This window comes from Pelodiscus sinensis, chromosome 17 (assembly GCF_052426305.1).
Source record: "Pelodiscus sinensis isolate ZL-2025 chromosome 17, ASM5242630v1, whole genome shotgun sequence".
Classification (NCBI taxonomy): Eukaryota; Metazoa; Chordata; order Testudines; family Trionychidae; genus Pelodiscus; species Pelodiscus sinensis.
The window spans coordinates 14780280-14797896 of record NC_143068.1 but is presented as its reverse complement, the minus strand read 5'-3'; the positions used below and the strand labels follow the sequence as shown (position 1 = coordinate 14797896).

At 38.7% G+C, this 17617-nt stretch overlaps 1 protein-coding gene across 4 annotated transcripts in view; it reads left to right on the top strand.

The window, feature by feature from the left end:
* The window catches only part of GNAS (GNAS complex locus), a 276928-nt gene that overhangs the window by 128905 nt on the left and 130406 nt on the right, over positions 1–17617 (top strand). The window lies entirely within an intron of this gene.

The following is a 17617-nucleotide window of genomic DNA, read 5'->3' as shown; positions in this document are numbered from 1 at the left end:
TGCTGCCTCCTTCAGAGGCAGGAGGGGCAGGCAGGAGCCGGTACTCAAGAGAGCTGACTTTTAAAAGCAGGTTCCCCCCAGCACCAGCTCCCTGATGCTGCCTACCCTCCATTCCCAGTGCTGCTGTGTCTATCAGAGGCAGCATCACAATGGGGGTGAGAGAGGGCAGCTGCCATGAAGCAGCCTCTGTCTACCGAGGGTCCAAACTCCCTGGCTACGTCTAGACAGGCATGATTTTCCGCAAATGCTTTTAATGGAAAAGTTTTCCGTTAAAAGCATTTGCGGAAAAGAGCGTCTAGATTGGCACGGACGCTTTTCTGCAAAAGCTCTTTTTGCAGAAAAGCATCCGTGCCAATCTCAACGCGGTTTTGTGCAAGAAAACCCCGATCACCATTTTTGCCATCGGGGCTTTTTTGCGCAAAACAATACCGCGTTGTCTACACTGGCCTTCTTGCGCAAAAGCATTTGCGCAAGAGGGCTTATGCCCGAATGGGAGCAGCATAGCATTTCTGCAAGAAGCACTGATTTCAGACACTAGGAAGTCTGTTCTTGCAGACACTAGGAAGTCTGTTCAAGCAGCCAGTGTAGACAGCTGGCAAGTTTTTCCACAAAAGCAACTGCTTTTGTGGAAAATCTTGCCAGTCTAGATGCAGCCCCTGTGGACAGAGGCTACTTCGTGGCAGTAGCCCCTGTCCTCAGGGGATCTGAGTTGCATGTGTACAGAGGCAGCATCCCACAGAGCAGCCTCTGGTGAGCCTGGGACTGCTGTGGACAGAGGCTGCTCTGTGGCAGCAGCTCCTGGCTGTCTGTGGAGGGTCCAAGGTCCCTGTGGATAGAAGTTGCTGATGCAGGGCAGTCTCTGTCCATGGGGAGCTTGGGACCCCCTTCCCCTGCAGACAGAGGCTGCTGCCACCCCACACTGGTGCCTCTGTATCAGAGGGAGCAAGCAGGCAGCTGGTCTGTGCGGGGAGTTGGTTTTTAAATTGGTTCCCCTCATGGACTGGCTCCGCCTGCCACCCCACGCTGCTGCCTCTAATACAGAGGTAGCAGTGCGGCGTGGCAGGGGGCTCCCCAGGAGTGGGGCTGGGAGTGCAAATAGTCATGTACCTGCTAAGGTTTCATGAGGTAACATGACTGTTCAAGTACACAATAGCTAACGTTCTTAATCCAAAGATCACTAATGTTAGTAGAAGAACTCCCATTCGTTCACTTCAATTGGTTTTAAATCTGGCCTTAAGATTATATTGTCAACTACACTGACCTGCTTTTTTTTTAAACATTTTATTCACTTAAAATGCGATAACCTGTAGACAACTGGCATACAAAGATTTGAGAGTTCCTTAAAAATAGAGAGTACTTGTCTATTTCTATCAGAATCATGCTGCTGCGTAAAGACGTTAGTTTTAAAGCACACTATCGAAGAGAAGATTCAGACTTGGTTTTTTTTTAAACGTATATTACTTGGAAAAATGTTTTATTTGCAAATTGATTATCTTGGTGATTCATTCTCCCTCAGAAAATTTGCTAGATTTTGGTTGCATATGAAAGAATAACAGCACTTTCCTTGGCAGACTATGCAGATTTCTTTATTTGGAGGAGGGGGGGAGGGGGACTCCTGCTGGTAAAACAGTCCTTACACTGTCAGTTTGTGTTGTCACAAGTAAAGAACTGTTTGTCTCCTGAATTATTGTTCCTGACCTTGTAACTCGACATTTTGTGCTTGTATTTTAAATGTTGCAATTTTCTGATAAACAGAAATGGTAATCTCTTCCTTTAAACTACATTTACATATGTCACAAGCGACTTGATTTATTAAGTTTTTATTGCATATTAGGAGGACTGTACAAAAACACAGCATTTGCCGTCACTTCGGTGTTGAGGTTTAAATTTCACTCAAACTCTTTAAGTACGTACAGGAAGTTTTCACTTGAGTACAGTGCAGTACCGTTAGTTCTAGAGGGCTTTGAGGGCAGTGATTATGATATACTTATTTCACTATTTGTAGACTGATGTCATCTGAGAAGCAAAAGGGAAAAATAAAAACTATCTAAAGATTGCTGAAAATAAACTGTGGACTGTTTTAGAACTGACTTTGTTTGTGTCTCTTTGTTTTTTGTTAATTACTTTTTGCCAGTGGTTAAAACTAAAACAAATTTCAGCTGTCTATATGCCATGACTTTCCAAAGATCTCCCCTTTTTCTTTCTCCCATACCAAAAAATCACCTACAGCTTCAGTAAAAAATATAGCAAGTTGGAAACTTGTTTTAGAATATTTTGTAAATGACTGAAGCAAAAATATCAAGGTATAAAGGGCAGGTAACATTATTTTTCAAAACTGTCCCCCATTCATAACTTTGAAAAATTTACTTTTGGAATCTAACTGTAGAGCAGAATATTGTCTTCTCCCTAACCTATTGCAAAATAGCAGCCTAAAGCATTATTATCAAATTCTGCTACAAAACACAAAGCTAAAGAGAAGAGTCACTGGTCATACTGAAGTTTTTTGTAATTTCCTCATATCCCTACCTCTATCCTGAAGAAATTACAGCATTACCTCCTACCAGCCTTTTATAGTGCCTTCAAGAACATACTGCTTGTTGTATTCCTTCTATTGCACAGAGTCTGTGTCCGTCTTATCCTTTTATTTATCTTACCATGAATTTTTTTTCTTTTTATTCATCCACACCTTTTTAAATGCACAGACCAGGGGGTTAATCTTGATTCTTTCTCCAAAATGTTTTCCCAGTTAAAATTGCTGTTTTCTTGACACTTCCTGTATTGAAAAATTAACACGTTCATGGACAAGAGACTTCCTGAGCTTTTCAGCCTCATGGAGGGATGCATTTTTACTTTTAAAAACATACATTCAGATTATTATCACTATTTGAGTGTTCCCGTTTCAGCAGAAACTCCATTTTCTCTATGTCCTTTTCCTCTATGTCATTAATCTACTAGAGGTCTTTGAGGGGGTCAGCAAACATGTGGACAAGGGGGATCCAGTAGATATAGTATACTTAGATTTCTAGAAGCCTTTAACAAAGTCCCTCACGTAAAGGCTCTTAAGTAGAGAAAATTGTCATGGGATAAGAGGGAAAGTCTTAAGTGTTAAGTTTTCCAAATGGTCCCCCAAATGTCAGTCCTGAGACCAATACTATTCAACTTATTTATAAATGATCTAGAGAAAGCGGTAAACAGTGAGGTGGCAAAATTTGCAGATGATACCAAACTGCTCAAGGTAGTTAAGACCAAAGCAGACTGTGAAGAGCTTAAAAAAGAACTCACCAAAATAACTGGGCAACAAAATGGCAGATGAAATGTAATGTTGATAAATGTAAAGTAATACACATTGGGGAAAAAATAATCCCAACCATACATACAATATGATAGGGACTAAATTAGCTACAGCTACTCAAGAGAGAGATCTTGGAGTGATTGTGGCGAGTTCTCTGAAAACATCTACTCAGTGTGCAGCGGCAGTCAAAAAAACAAATAGAATGTTAGGAATCATTAAAAAAGTGATAGAGAATAAAACAGAATATCTTATTGCCTCTATATAAAATCATGGTGCTCCCACATATTGAATACTGCGTACAGATGTGGTCGCCTCATCTCAAAAAAGATATATTGGCATTGGAAAAGGTTCAGAGAAAGGCAACAAAAATGATTAGGTTTTGGAACAGATCCCATATGAAGAGAGATTTAAAAAGACTTAGACTTTTCATCTTAGAAAAGAGGAGACTAAGGGGGGATATGATAGAGGTCTATAAAATTGACTGGTATGGGAAAAGTGAATAAGGAAAAGTTATTTACTTATTCCCACAATATAAGAACTAGGGGTCACCAAATGAAATTAATAGGCAGCAGGTTTAAAACAAACAAAAGGAAGTTTTTCTTCACACAGTGCACAGTCAACCTGTGGAACTCCTTGCCAGAGGATATTGTGAAGTCTAGGACTTGAACAAGGTTCAAAAAAGAGCTAGATAGATTCATGGAGGTTATGTCTGTCAATGGCTATTAGCCAAGATGGGTAGTAATGGTGTCCCTAGCCTCTGTTTGTCTGGAAATGGATGACAGAAGAGGGATCAGGTGATGATTACCTGTTGTGTTCCCTCCTTCTGGGGCATCTGGTATTGGCCACTGTCGGCAGACAGGATACTGGGTTATATGAACCTTTGGTCTGACCCAGAATGGCTGTTCTTATGTCCTAGACAAGAATAGAATTTCAGCTAATTTTTTCTAGTAAAAAATCTCTCTCTTAAATTCCAGTGAGCTGATCCTGTCAGAAGTGCTTTATTCATAAATACAATATCTTTACTGTATGCTCCTTCAAACCAGATAGCCGAACGGCTTGGCTTCTTGCATTGGTTGCTGTGTTCTGTACACTAGAAGTTTCACACTGGAGGGTGAATATGTGATTGTATACCATTTCTGTTGGTATTTAGGATAGATTCAGTGTTGATGATGATGAGGCAATAAATTGCCATAATGCTCACCAACACCTTGGCTTTAATTTTTATGCATCCTTTCAAGACTTCTCGAAGATGGAGGCAGGCATAATTTAATGCTATGATGTCCAGCACGCTAGCCACTAGCCACACGTGGCTATTTGGCCGGTTGAGTGTGGCTTGTCCACTAGCTTCAGAACTGGTAGGACACCGCGCATTTAATGCTTTGGAATCATACATTCACCAGAGGTTAATCTCCCATCTTTATTAGACATGTCTTTCCTATTGTATGCCAGGGGAACATAAGAATAGCAATCCTGGGTCAGAACAATGACCCGTTTAGCTCATTATTCTGTTTTACAACAGTAACTAATGCCAGGTGCTTTGGAGGGAATGAACAGAACAGGGCAATTATCGTGATCTATCCCCCGTCACCCAGTCCAAGCATCTGGCAGTCAGAGGCACAGGGACACTTAGAGCATGGCATTGCATCCCTGAGCAGTCTGGCTTGTAGCCATAGATGGACCTATCCTCCATGAACTTATCTAGCTCTTTTTTGAATCCACTTATACTTTTGGCCTTCACAATGTCTTCTGGCAACAGGTTCTACTGGGTGACTCTGTGTTGAGTGACGAAATACTTCCTTATGTTTATTTTAAACTCGCTAGCATTCATTTCAACAAGTGACACCTGGTTCATGTAAAGGGGTAACTAACTGTCCTTTTTTCTCTTTCTCCATACCATTTGTGATTAAGTAGGTCTCTATCAAATCCCTCCTTTCCAACAATCCCAGACTTTTTAATCCGTTCTCCTGTGAAAGCTGTTCCAGAACGCTAATCATTTCTGTTACTTTTGTCTGCAATGTTTCCAATTCCAATATATCTTTTCTCTAAGAGTGGGTGAAGAGAACTGCATGCAGTATTCAAGGTGTGGGTGTATCATGGCTTTATATAGTGGCATTGTGATATTTTCAATCTTATTTCTTTCTTTTCTGATGGTTGTGCAGGCTCCATCTCTAATGAAGAGATGAGGCAGCGCTAAGAATAAATAAATAAATTGTACAGTCATACCTCAGTCATCCAAAATTCTTTGTAGCTAAAATAAGGACATATTTGTTGAAAAGGATTAATTGCATTGAAAATTCCCTCATTTATCCAGATTAATACACTTTCACCTATTTCATTCAACTGAGGTTTGATTTACTGGTGCACATATGAGAACTTGTAACATAATACATGCACACTGCCAGCCCCTTTAAATTGTTAGTCATATATTTTGCTTCTAGATCAAAGTACACAGTTAATTATAATTGGGTGCTCTTTACTGTTGGCCTAGTAATTTACAATCAGCTGTATTTTGAGGTACATTTTTTGTAGCCATTGGACAAAACTCTCTCTACCTTTTTTTTTTTTTTTTTTTTTTTTTTTCTTAACAAGGAAATTGTGGCGTACCTTGACTAGGTATGCTGCTTTGTGCAAGATGTTTTTGGATTTATAAAACTGCATTAGGATTGACACCTATTGTTTACTGTATTCTCCAAAGGATTATTAAATAAGTCACTGTGTTCACTTGTTCTAGTGGAGGCATGAGAAAGCAATCACCTGTCCCTGCTGCACCTTTATAGATTCCCAAGGGCACTGAGCTAATGGAACAGTAGCCATTTGGAATACTTCCTGGTGAGGGTTCAGATGCTCTGAGTAGTCATCACATTTAGCCCTGAATGACAACCTAATAACTAGTTAAGGGCTTTTCCAAACAATTTATTCTTAAGATTTTGTCACTGCCTTTTTAACTGTTGTGACTGAAATATTGTCCCTAGATAGAGGTTCCACTCCTCCACATATGCGCACACACACACTTTAATGTTGTATTCCAGCTGTTGTTAGATGATTTTGAGTCTATATAGAAAATTTTAGAAAGTGTTTAGATTTGATAGAAAAGTTGTGACTTTTTTAGTTTCGCATCTAGGACAGTGGTCTATATACACTTGCCTTTCTTGGAGTTTTTTATTTTCCCTTTAGTTTTTTTTATTGATAGTTGTGTAATGGGACACTTGCATACATGACGCAAGTTCAGCAAACTGTATGTATATCTTCTTTTTAACTTTGAGTTAAGTTGTTTAAAAATGATCATGCTAGACAAGTTTGATTTACTATGTCATCACTGGAAAAATTAAACTAGTTAATTCATTTAATTAATTAATTTAATTGCATCAAGTTGTTGGTACAACAACTTAGATATTTTGTATTTTAGCTCCGCTCTTTAAGGCCTTTTTGTGTGAAGACCCAAATATATTCTAGCATGCAATAATATTGTTAAAATATAAGCAAAATTCCCTAATGGCAAGGCTGTAAATGTCAGAATATCAGTTAATTGAAAAACACTTTATTCTTATTAAGTATATAATTTTTGTACTTTTTGCTTTCTGCATCTGTAAAGTTAATGTAGCCTAGTAATATAGCATCTGTAATGCTCTCGAAGCACTTTGCAATGCTAAGTGATTGTTAACCTTTTTGCACTTCTGTTTTCTTTAAAATGAGGATAAGTGAATTACTCAAGGTCACACAGTAGATAGGTGGAAGAACTGGAAATAGAAGCTTTGGGCAAGTACTACTACTCTCCATGTAAATCCAGAATTACTTATAGAGGTGTAAGAGAGTAGTACTAGGCTCTGGGTCCATTTTGACCTCTAATTATCCTGTCCCTTTATCTATTATGTGCCAGAGGAGGATATTTTTAAAGTTTGAGAATACAACCCTGTTGGTTAGTGAGAGTTTATTTAGGTGCACTGTTTCCAATGTTTTGTGCCTTACATGTGGCAAGAAATGTTAAATACGTTGCTCAAGTTTGTGGAGGCTCTGATTTATGGGAATAGCTCTCTTTTTTTTTTTTTTTAATTTTCGCTGAATGATCAGTGATTGAATAATATAGACAAAATATGTTTTTCAGTGATTTCTAAAGAGTTGTTTATATTTTTAGAATTAAGGATTGGAAAGACTAGAGCTTCACTAGACAAATCTGAGTGTAACAAAATAGATTGTGTGAAAAATAGATAACTTGTTTTTTGAAAGGGGTGGGGCAAAGACTTCACGCGCGCCCCCCGCCTTCAGGCCAATCAGGGTCTGTTGGTAGGGGAACACGGGAAGCCTCCTGGTCCTGGCCCTTCCACCCAAGTACCTGTCCCTTCTGGGGCGGCCCATGACCACTTCAGAAATGTGTGAAGTGGCCCCCCTTCAAAAATTATTGCCCCCCCCCTCCAAAAAAAACAACTAATAGCTTGGTCACATTTGGGTGGATTTAATGGAACTAGAAAAAGGCACATCCTTCACATAAAGACTGCATCTCTCACATAAAGACCACCCTAATCCTGGAAAATTTCAATTCCTAGCTTGAAACTGTGGGGACGCTGGAACTTTCCAAATAAAAGTTTGCCAAAATTTTTTAACATTGAAAAACAACATATTTTCTCCAGACTCATCTCATAGTGCTGAACTCTTCCGGCTGAAATTTGCAGGAATAAAATCCAGCTTGAGGCAGACACACCTGGCATGGAAAATTTCAGCCCATACCTTTAGTTTGGCAAAGTTACAAGCAGCTGAAAATAGTCTTATAGTAAAACATTGTCAGGCAATCTTTGTGCCAGTCTTGTGTATAATATATCAAGAAAAATTAAGTATTGTAAGCTTTATTATTTAAGGTTTATGAGAATCTAAAACACAGGTGAAATACGGAATATTCTACTCTTACTTATGTTGGACAGCCCTGCAAATAATACTTAAGTCCTTCATAATGCCTTTCATCAAAGGAGCTCATTGTGCTATGTAAAGAGTGTTGAAGGTAGATGCAGTGTGAAAATTACTTAAGTTTAGTAAAGTGGTTTTCAACTATTCTGCATTCTCCCTAGCACCTTGGAATATGTTGCAAGAGCATGGGCAGAATTTTGTGATCAAATTTATTTCTACAGTGTCTGGTGACTTGGAAACCTAACAGGAATGAAGGAATTAAAAAGAGGTAGAGATACAAAGAAAAAACTTGGTTAGACCTATTGCTGAAGGAAACTAACATTTTTTTAAAGCCAATTACATTTTACTATCAAGTATGTAGACCTATTAACCTGTTTGCTGTTTCAATGAGATATATTATTTTCCATCCCAAAAGAAGATTAAGGTCCAGGTCATAAACAGAATAATTGTAGCAACAGCTCTTCATTTTGTAAAGCTATTGATTATTTCAATGGGACTGTATGTATACAGGTCTTTCCACCTCAATACTAGATTACAAGATCTTTCCTTCACTGTGTAAAATTCAAATTGGTAGGTGACATTTGAGGGACCATAGTTTCTTTCAGTGAAACTATATGCAGCTGCTTTTCTATTCCATCCGTTATGGACCCTCTTTTTCTGCTATGTCTCACTTGTTGCCAGGCAACCTCAACAGTATTTCTGCACATCCAGAAAGAAGCATTACAAAAATGGAGTGTTGTTACTGAAAGTGAGATGCTTTCTGATGGACATAAATGATGACAGTTGCACAAGGAATGGAATGGGGTGTGGAAAATTTGGAACTGGTGTTCTGAAATGTCTGATAGTTAACACCTATGTAGTTAATGTTTTCAAAGCACAGTACAAACAATCATATGATTATTTAATAAAGGGCTATTTTTCCATTCAGTGAGGGATGAAGTCAATTGCTTTTGTGCTTCATGCAGCTGAGGGTAGAATTCAATCCCAAGAGGAGAGGAGCTGGTTGGGTTTTTTTTATATTTCTTTATTTGACAGTTATTGACTTTCTATGTTTCTAAATGAGTTTTAAATTAACATGGAAAGTGGTGGTGTTGATTGTTTCTTCAATGCTGATGTCTGCTGCAGAACAAATTTAACTAATGGTATAGTGGACTTCATAAAATATTTAGAATCCAGAAGATCTTCTGAGAGGAGATATAGGTGAAATATAGCACCTAGTGCAGTGGTTCACAACCTGTGGCTTGTGGACTGAAAAATGATTGGAGAGAATTCAACTATATAGATGTCCAAAGAGGTTCACATCTCCATTTGAAAAATTTTAGGGACCTGAAAATGGGAAAAAAAAAGTTGAACCACTTCTCTACTGGTTATGAAGTGGTAAGAATATAATTTAAAAAAACCCTATATTTTATGTGGAAAGTTGCTTCAAAATGAGCAGCAAGTGTTCTAAGTCTTCAAAGGGTAGGGATAACTTGGCAAAAGCTGAAATTGCAAGAGCTAGTTTCGGTGGGAACTGGTGGTTTTATAATCTTAGGGCCTGTGTTGTTTTCTTTATTTTGAATTAAAATAAATATAATAATCTCTCTCGCACACGCACACACATGAAAAGAGCATTATTAAGCTTGTAAAGCCAAACATTCAGGAACTGGGAAATGCCATAATTAAGGTTACTTGTGTAACTTTAATTCAGCCATCTTGTGCATCTGCATTTTTATGCCATTACTACCTGCCCTGCCTATAATTAAAGCATAATAAGTTTAAAATCTCATAATTAAACTAAAAAAAATCAGCAGTGAACAATCTTTTCAATTTAATAAAAAGCAATACACAAAAAGCAAATTCTGATACATTGATTTGGAACTCTGAGTAATATATTGTTATCAAATAGCTGATTTGCCCCGAAGTTTCATTATGGATTTAGAATATTAATTCCATCCTCTCATGACTGCCTCAGTTTTTCATTCTGCTTGCTCATACTTATTTTATAAATGAACATCATGTTGAGAAAATCTTCTGTTATTAGTAAGAAGTAATGATGTAACAAATCCCAGTTTTAAGATTTATTTTTACACAAATCATTAATATACAAATGTATTTGGAATTGTTGGCATAGGGTACATCTACACTGCGATGATAAACCCTGCAGCACTGACAGCTGACCTGAGGAGCTTGTGTTGATGTCTGACTGAGATCCTCTCCTTTGCTGGATCTCTGAGCCCAGACTCGATCCTGAATGTCTGTGCTGCAATTTGTAGCCCTGCGGCACAGGCCTTTTATCACAGTGGAAGGGAGAAATATGTACAAGCCGTGTATCTCTTTGCTGTGCACCTTTTTGTATTAAGGCTCATGATTGACTGTGTTGAGATACTGGATGTCCAGTTGGGCCCTTGGGGCAAAAGGCTACCATTTTGACTTTGTATGAGATATGGGGGTGGGGGTGGGAGGTGGAAAGGAACAATTTAATATGGGAATCTTTATCTGAGTCATTGAAATAAAAACACAAACTTAATCCAAATTCACAGTATCTCATGACAATACATCTTTCTGTTCTTTCTCTTTACCCAGAGAGAGAGTTTATAAAAATCTTACATTTTGATGGTTAGGAATGTGCTTTGAGAGACAAGATGGATGGGGAAGATTTTTTTACAATTTTTTTTTTATTGGCCCAATTTATACCAGGAGTGCACTTTATATTTTGAATTATAATCCAATTGAAAACCACCTTATTGATGAATATGCAGGCCTACGTAGACCGTAGAGAAAAATTAATAATCAAGAGGGAAGATCTGGCCACCCTAAGATAAAAGGATGATAGTATATTACCAGCCAGTTGCAGATTTTGGTGGATTTAAGTTAGTTGGGATATATTACTCTTTCTGCTGTTAGTATGTGGATCCAGAACCCTACCACATGTTGTTTCCTAGCCTTAACTGCTCACTGGATTGACATAGTCATCCACTAGAATGTTGTATAGCACTCTGAGGCGTTTAAAACAAAAATCAATGTTAATATTTATCTGGGAAGCAAGATTTCTGACCATTCTTGAAACTGTTTTCCAGGATCTAGATATACAACTTCTTGTTGTTAATCATTTAATGCTTTATCAACTAATTATGCATTAACTTAAACTGACAGCAAATTCTTAAATTTTATGGTACAAAGTAAACAGGACATAAAAATTAATGTTGCAGGTTTAGAACTCTATTGCTTTTGTTTCCTTCTGTCTGTCTTTAGTTTCAACAAAACAGAAGTGCAGCCACTTAATTTGTGAAAACCCTCTGTGGCAAAAATGGAGGAGGTTCAGGAGAGTATAATGTATACATGATTGGTTTTTGGTTTTTTGTTGCTTTTTCATTGTGTTCTTTTTGTTGAGATGTACAGAACGAAATAGTGGATGTATAATTTTAGGAAAAATAGAATAGTGGCACCTCATTTAATGCAAGGAGTCTTTTATCTTGAGCTCTTTAAGTACTCTGTCAAGAACCTTTGATATTACATGACAACATATGGCTGAGTGCCAAGAACTTATTTCCTTTTCAATCGTCCAGAAGTTAATATTTTAAAATGCCCGGAATATGTCTTCAAGCTGCAGAAGAATATGAAGTTATTAAATTGCAGCTTCTGATTTTAGATGATATTGGCTTGACCCGAAGGTAGGCTTCAGGTTCACTGTACCAGTGGTGCCCCCTGATACTGAAAGTCCTGAAAAGAACTTTTAAAATTGTAAGGAATTGTATTTTAAGTTTGATTCTTAGTGTCACTATAGATGTGTAGTAAGATTTCCCCCAAGTTGTGATGACACTTAATGATTAATATGTGAGGATTTTTCTGGCCCAGTGGATGTATGACTGGGTGTCCGAGTTGATGGCCTGAGGTGAAAACATGACTTTATCTTCTCTGTTAATGGGAAAATTAATAACAAAAGTGCAGTGAAGTCAGGTATCTTGAATATGCTCTGAGGTACAACATACAAATTTGTGCATCACATCACAATTTCCAGAAGGAGTCCATTCAGCATGACTTATGATTATTTTAGTTTTTCAGTTCATGGCTTCATATTCTTACAGGTATCCAGGTATACCGTATATGTTGCTAGTTGTCAAGTAGGATTACTTTGTCAATTCCATGCCATTTTGTAAAAGTTGTTTCCATTTGGTTGTTGAGAGGGGGTGGGTGTGGGTGGATGGGTTGGTTGGTTGGTTTCTTGGAAGACCTAGTCTGTCCTTCCAAGAATGAAGTTGTTAGGAGAAGCGGGATTAATTCTGTAAACTTAAGCTGCCAGAATGCATATGTCACATTGGTATAATGCCACACCTTGGATGTACTTTAATACTGAGCCTGTCTCTTAGGAAAGTAGTGTGGATTTAACTAGTTAGCATCTGTACAGCATCTGAGAAATCTCGGTCCTAATGTGATTTTTCTACTGGATTAGTGTGATTCTATTTTTAATTTATGAACTTTTGCTCATTTTTTCCATAAGCATTAATTACATGTAGACCATTCAAACACATAATATGGAACATTTCATTGCATTTTAAAGAATGCAGACCCTGCAGGTGATGACTTTATCATAATGTGTGCCGGATCAAGGTGTTTGTGTGTTGGTTGGTTGGTTGATTGGGTTTTTTTTTTTAAATTGGTATCATGGCTCCTTCCCCACTCTGGCACGATAAATGCAGAATTTGGGGCCAGTAAGTGTAACCCAAAACCTTATCTGCCAGGCTTTGGTATAGATTTTGGGGACAGAATCTCCATTGCCACCACCCAAATTAATAAAGAAACCAGGGGAGAGACCATTTGGGAAAATCTCACCCCTAAAGTAAAAAAGCAGAACTCCACCATTAACCAATACCAGGTTAATAAAAAGAAAACAGAAAACTTTTATTATCACTACAATATTCCTGTTGCAAGCATAATACCTAGATGGAAAAGTAACAAAATATACTCATGGAGAAACTCCATGGGCCTAGAACTTAATTACAAAGAAAAGCCAAAACATCTTTTAAACTGTACAGGCAGCAGATCCCATACCCAAACCATAAAACAATTAAACCTAACAGATTTATCTAAACTTTACCCTACTTACAGAAAGTGAAGAAAGAATCTTTTGTTGGAGGGAGATATAGTGTCTGTCCCCCTCAATAGATGGAGAGAACTGCCCAGAACAAAGGAGGGAAAAACCAAAAATTCCTTTGTCCCACTTTGAAATTCCTACCTACATTCCTATTGGCCACTCCACCTGGCTAGGTAAGGGTATGTCTACATTAGCCCCCCCTAGTTTGAACTAGGGAGGCTAATGTAGGTATTCGGAATTGCAAATGAAGCCTGGGATTTAAATATCCCGAGCTTTATTTGCATGTTCCCCTCCGGTCGCCATTTTGAAATTCCACTAGCCTGAAGTAACTGCCCGTGGCTACACGTGGCAGTGAAAAGGTAATTCGAACTAACAGTTACACCTCATTCCAGGAGAAGTAACTGTTAATTCGAACTAAGGACTTAGTTCAAATTACCGTTTCACTGCCATGTGTAGCCGCGGGCAGTTACTTCGGGCTAGTGGAATTTCAAAATGGCGACCGGACAGGAATATGCAAATAAAGCCCGGGATATTTAAATCCCGGGCTTCATTTTCAATTTCGAATGCCTACATTAGCATTAGTTCGAACTAGGGGGCTAGTGTAGACGTATCCTTAGGGACATAGTTAACCCCTTAGTCCCCAGGCTGCTGGCTAACCCTCATGATTATGACAATAGGATACAAGGTGGAGAGTCAACAGAGATCAGTATAATGAATCTCTTTGTGTCTAATGGAAGCTGTAAAATTTAATCAGACCACCTCAAAATTGTCTCTTTGCTTTTAAAATGGTATATAGAGTCTTTGTCTATTGTTATACAGGTTGAATCTCTCTAGTCCTGCACTCTCTGATCTAACATCTATGGTCCGACATGATTTTAGTTAGCTGGAGTTCCATTTATCATGGGTGTGGCCAAGTTTCCAGTGGTCCTATAAAGTTTTACAGCCACCAGTCCTGGCTCTTCATATTATGTGCTGTTATTTAGCTCTAATTTACCCGTAAATGTCTTCAAAAAGACAATATTGACCTCCCGTGGTTTGGCAAATTCTCTGGTTCAGCACCAATCAGGTCCAGAGAATGCTGGATTAAGGAGGTTCAACCTGTATTACATTACTACACATTCAGGGTTGTTAATGTTCACCTATTTTAATAATATAGTTGAGGGTGGAAGTTCTGTTAAATTTCTTCAACAAAGACAAATGATAAAAATTGAACCTCTGAGAGGAAAATCTCACATTTCCTCCTGTACACAGGTGAAACAAATCTGAGAGAAGGCTGCAAGTCTCAAGTCCACTTAAGAATCTCAAATAGGGATATTAAGTTTAAAGTGTTTGTACCCCATTAAAGCTTTGTTGCTCCCTTTAGAGTAACTTGCCAAAGGATCCTGTTAGAAAATGGCTCTTAGCCTTTCAGTCCATTTGACAAAATCTTATATTTTCCATTGATGAAATACCATTTGGGGCTTCCCCAGCCCAGCTTGCCCCTTTTGAACTCCCCTGCCCTTCCAGTCCCTGGGAATGAGTCAGTGTTACCACACTGACTCACTCCCCCTTTTGCAGCTGCTTTTGAGTCTGTTTTTCTCTGCCTGTAAAGTGCTGTTTCCTTCCAAGATGGACAATCTTGGCCCTTTATTTAAAGGTGTGGTCAATATTAATTACTTCCTAGTACTACTTCTGGAATACCTCAACTACTAGAATAACTTTAGAAGACAAAAACAACAAGGATTCTTGTGGTACTTTAAAGACTAACATTTATTTGAGCATAAGCATTCATGTGCCGGAGCCCACTTCGTCAGATGCTCCAGCCCATGAAAGCTTATGGCCAAATAAACTTGTTAGTCTTTAAGGTGCCACAAGAATCATCTTTGTTTTTCCTGATACAGACTAACACAGCTACTCCTCTGAAACTTGTCATCACTTTAGAAGACACAATCTATAACCATTTAAAAACGAAATCACATTTAATAATTTCACTATGAACTGTAATTAATTTTTCTTATGTACCTTTAGAAATGGTCTTTTGTACATACACAAGGTGTTTCTCTTCAGTTATGCTAATACAACTTTCCTAGTGTGGATATATGATTATATCAGTGTAATTTATTCCTTCTCCTATGTAATAAGGTGACTATCACACCTCTAACTGATGTTGCACTAGTATAAAAATTTTACATAGACCAGGTGTTGGTGATGTACATAGTAAAGCTGAAGTCTTTTCCAAATTAACTCCATTAATTGTAACTTCTAGACCAGGGGTGACTTGCCTGGATCTGGCCCCCAAAACTCGGGGGAAGGAAGGGGGAGAGTGTCTTTCCCCCTCTCAGGGTCGTGGGCCATGTCAGATGTGTGGGTTTTTTTGTTTGTTTGTTTTGCTTCTCACTTATGTTTAGCCTCTGACCCAAAAAACAGCCTCTGACCCACCACTGTTCTAGACCTTTCAGTAAACTGAATTATTCACCTTCGCGTGACTTGAATCCACATATTGGCCTGAACAATATGGTGCTTAGCTTTACAGATTTAGTCTTTGCATGCAGATTTTGGGCCTGAATCGCCACTGATTTGTACTTTATGTAATTGTTTGCACCTTTCATTAAGGGATGCAAAACGAAGCCAAACAAGTTTAGTAGTTTCAGAGGGGTAGCCGAGTTAGTCTGTAACTGGAAAGACTTAAAAACCAGTGAATAGTCTAGCACAGTGGTCCCCAACACGGTGCCCGCAGGTGCCATGGCGGCCGCCGGGACATTTCTGTGCGCCCATCAAGTGATCGGGGCCGGCGCTGCCCCCTGGGCGCACGGCGCATGGGCGGTGCCGGCCCCCTGGGCGCACGGCGGATGGGCAGTGTCGGCCCCGGGCGTGCAGCACATGGGCAGCCCCGCCCCCGGGTGGGCAGCATCTGGGTGGCCTTACCCCAAGGTGCACAGCGCAAGGCCCCGGGCACGCGGCACAGGGGCAACGCCGGCCCTGGGCACCTGACAGCCCGAAAAGGTTGGGGACCACTGGTCTAGCAGTACCTTAAAGACAATATTTGTTAGTCTTTAAGGTGCTGCTAGACTATTCATTGTTTTTCAAGGTTAGTAGTGTTTTACACTGGAGTTGCCCCCAATTTGCACTGGTGTAAATAACTCTACAAGAAGCATAGGATCAGCCTCTTAAATATTTGTTTAAAAACAACTTTAATGAAAACCTGACTCCCCGTGAAGTTAAATAAAAAAAGTAAGTGACTGTAATTTATCTGACTGATGGCATCCAACAGCAGATTTGAAAATCTGACTGTTTTTAGTGAAACCTGTGTGAATGCTGGTCTGGTCAAGTGAAGTTGACTAAAATCATCTTTTAAAGATGAACAGGCAAGTGCTCAGTTTATAATGCTACGTCACATTTTTCTATCCCCAGTCGTTTGCTCACAATAAAGTCACTGTGACTTGAATATCAGAATTCTGAAGCTGTGTCTGTGAATTGTATTTGTCTGAATTCTAGACCATTTCAAGAAGGACAGTGGGACAGAGTAGTGCAAGAGTGAAGCAGAGGCAGATTTCAGGAAAAAGCTATACAAGGCAACTACTCAGAGATAATCTGTTTAGCTGTGATACTTAAAATGCCTCAGAATATCATCATCTATAAATAAATGAAAGGTTAAGAGCTTATAAATGAGGCTCATTTAAAAATGGTAACATTAGAATGCTAACTAACTAGCAAAAATTATAAATTTTAAATAAATTTGTAAAATAAGCATTGCATGATTGGTTACTATGCTGAATAAGCAATAACATAATAATCTTTATTCTCAATATCTTAGTCCCCCCTCCCCCGCTTTTCCAATGAGCTACAGATGAAAGTAGATTAAACCAGGAAAGAAATCACAGTTAACTGAAAGAAAGAAATAATTAATTAATTAATGTCCTTGTTTAAGACTCTTCCATTAGCAATGGCAAACTCGTTTAAGGAAGGAGAAGGTAACTATGCAAGAAGTAGAAATGAGTAACACAGTTTCATAATGGAGAGATGAAAGGACACAGGCAGCACACAAAATAACAGTGTTATAATGTCCCTTCAACTTTACGAACAGGATTACGAGAGGCTTTTAAAGAGTATGGAAGATCCGGGGAAAAAACTTACATTAAAGGCAGATTGTACTGTGATATTGCTGAACTACCTCATTACCTTGAAGTATGGCTAGGCAAGTTAGTGCTACCACCTCTAAGCTGACAGCTTGCCAATAACCTTGTCCCTTGTGAAGGAACTTTGCTTATGTGAAACCTCTGCATTGATGTTTTCTTGGAGTTCAGAAAAAGTATTTAGTAAATGTGGCACTTTGCAAATCCAATGCATGGCACCAGAGGTAGGTTTTTGTAACAATA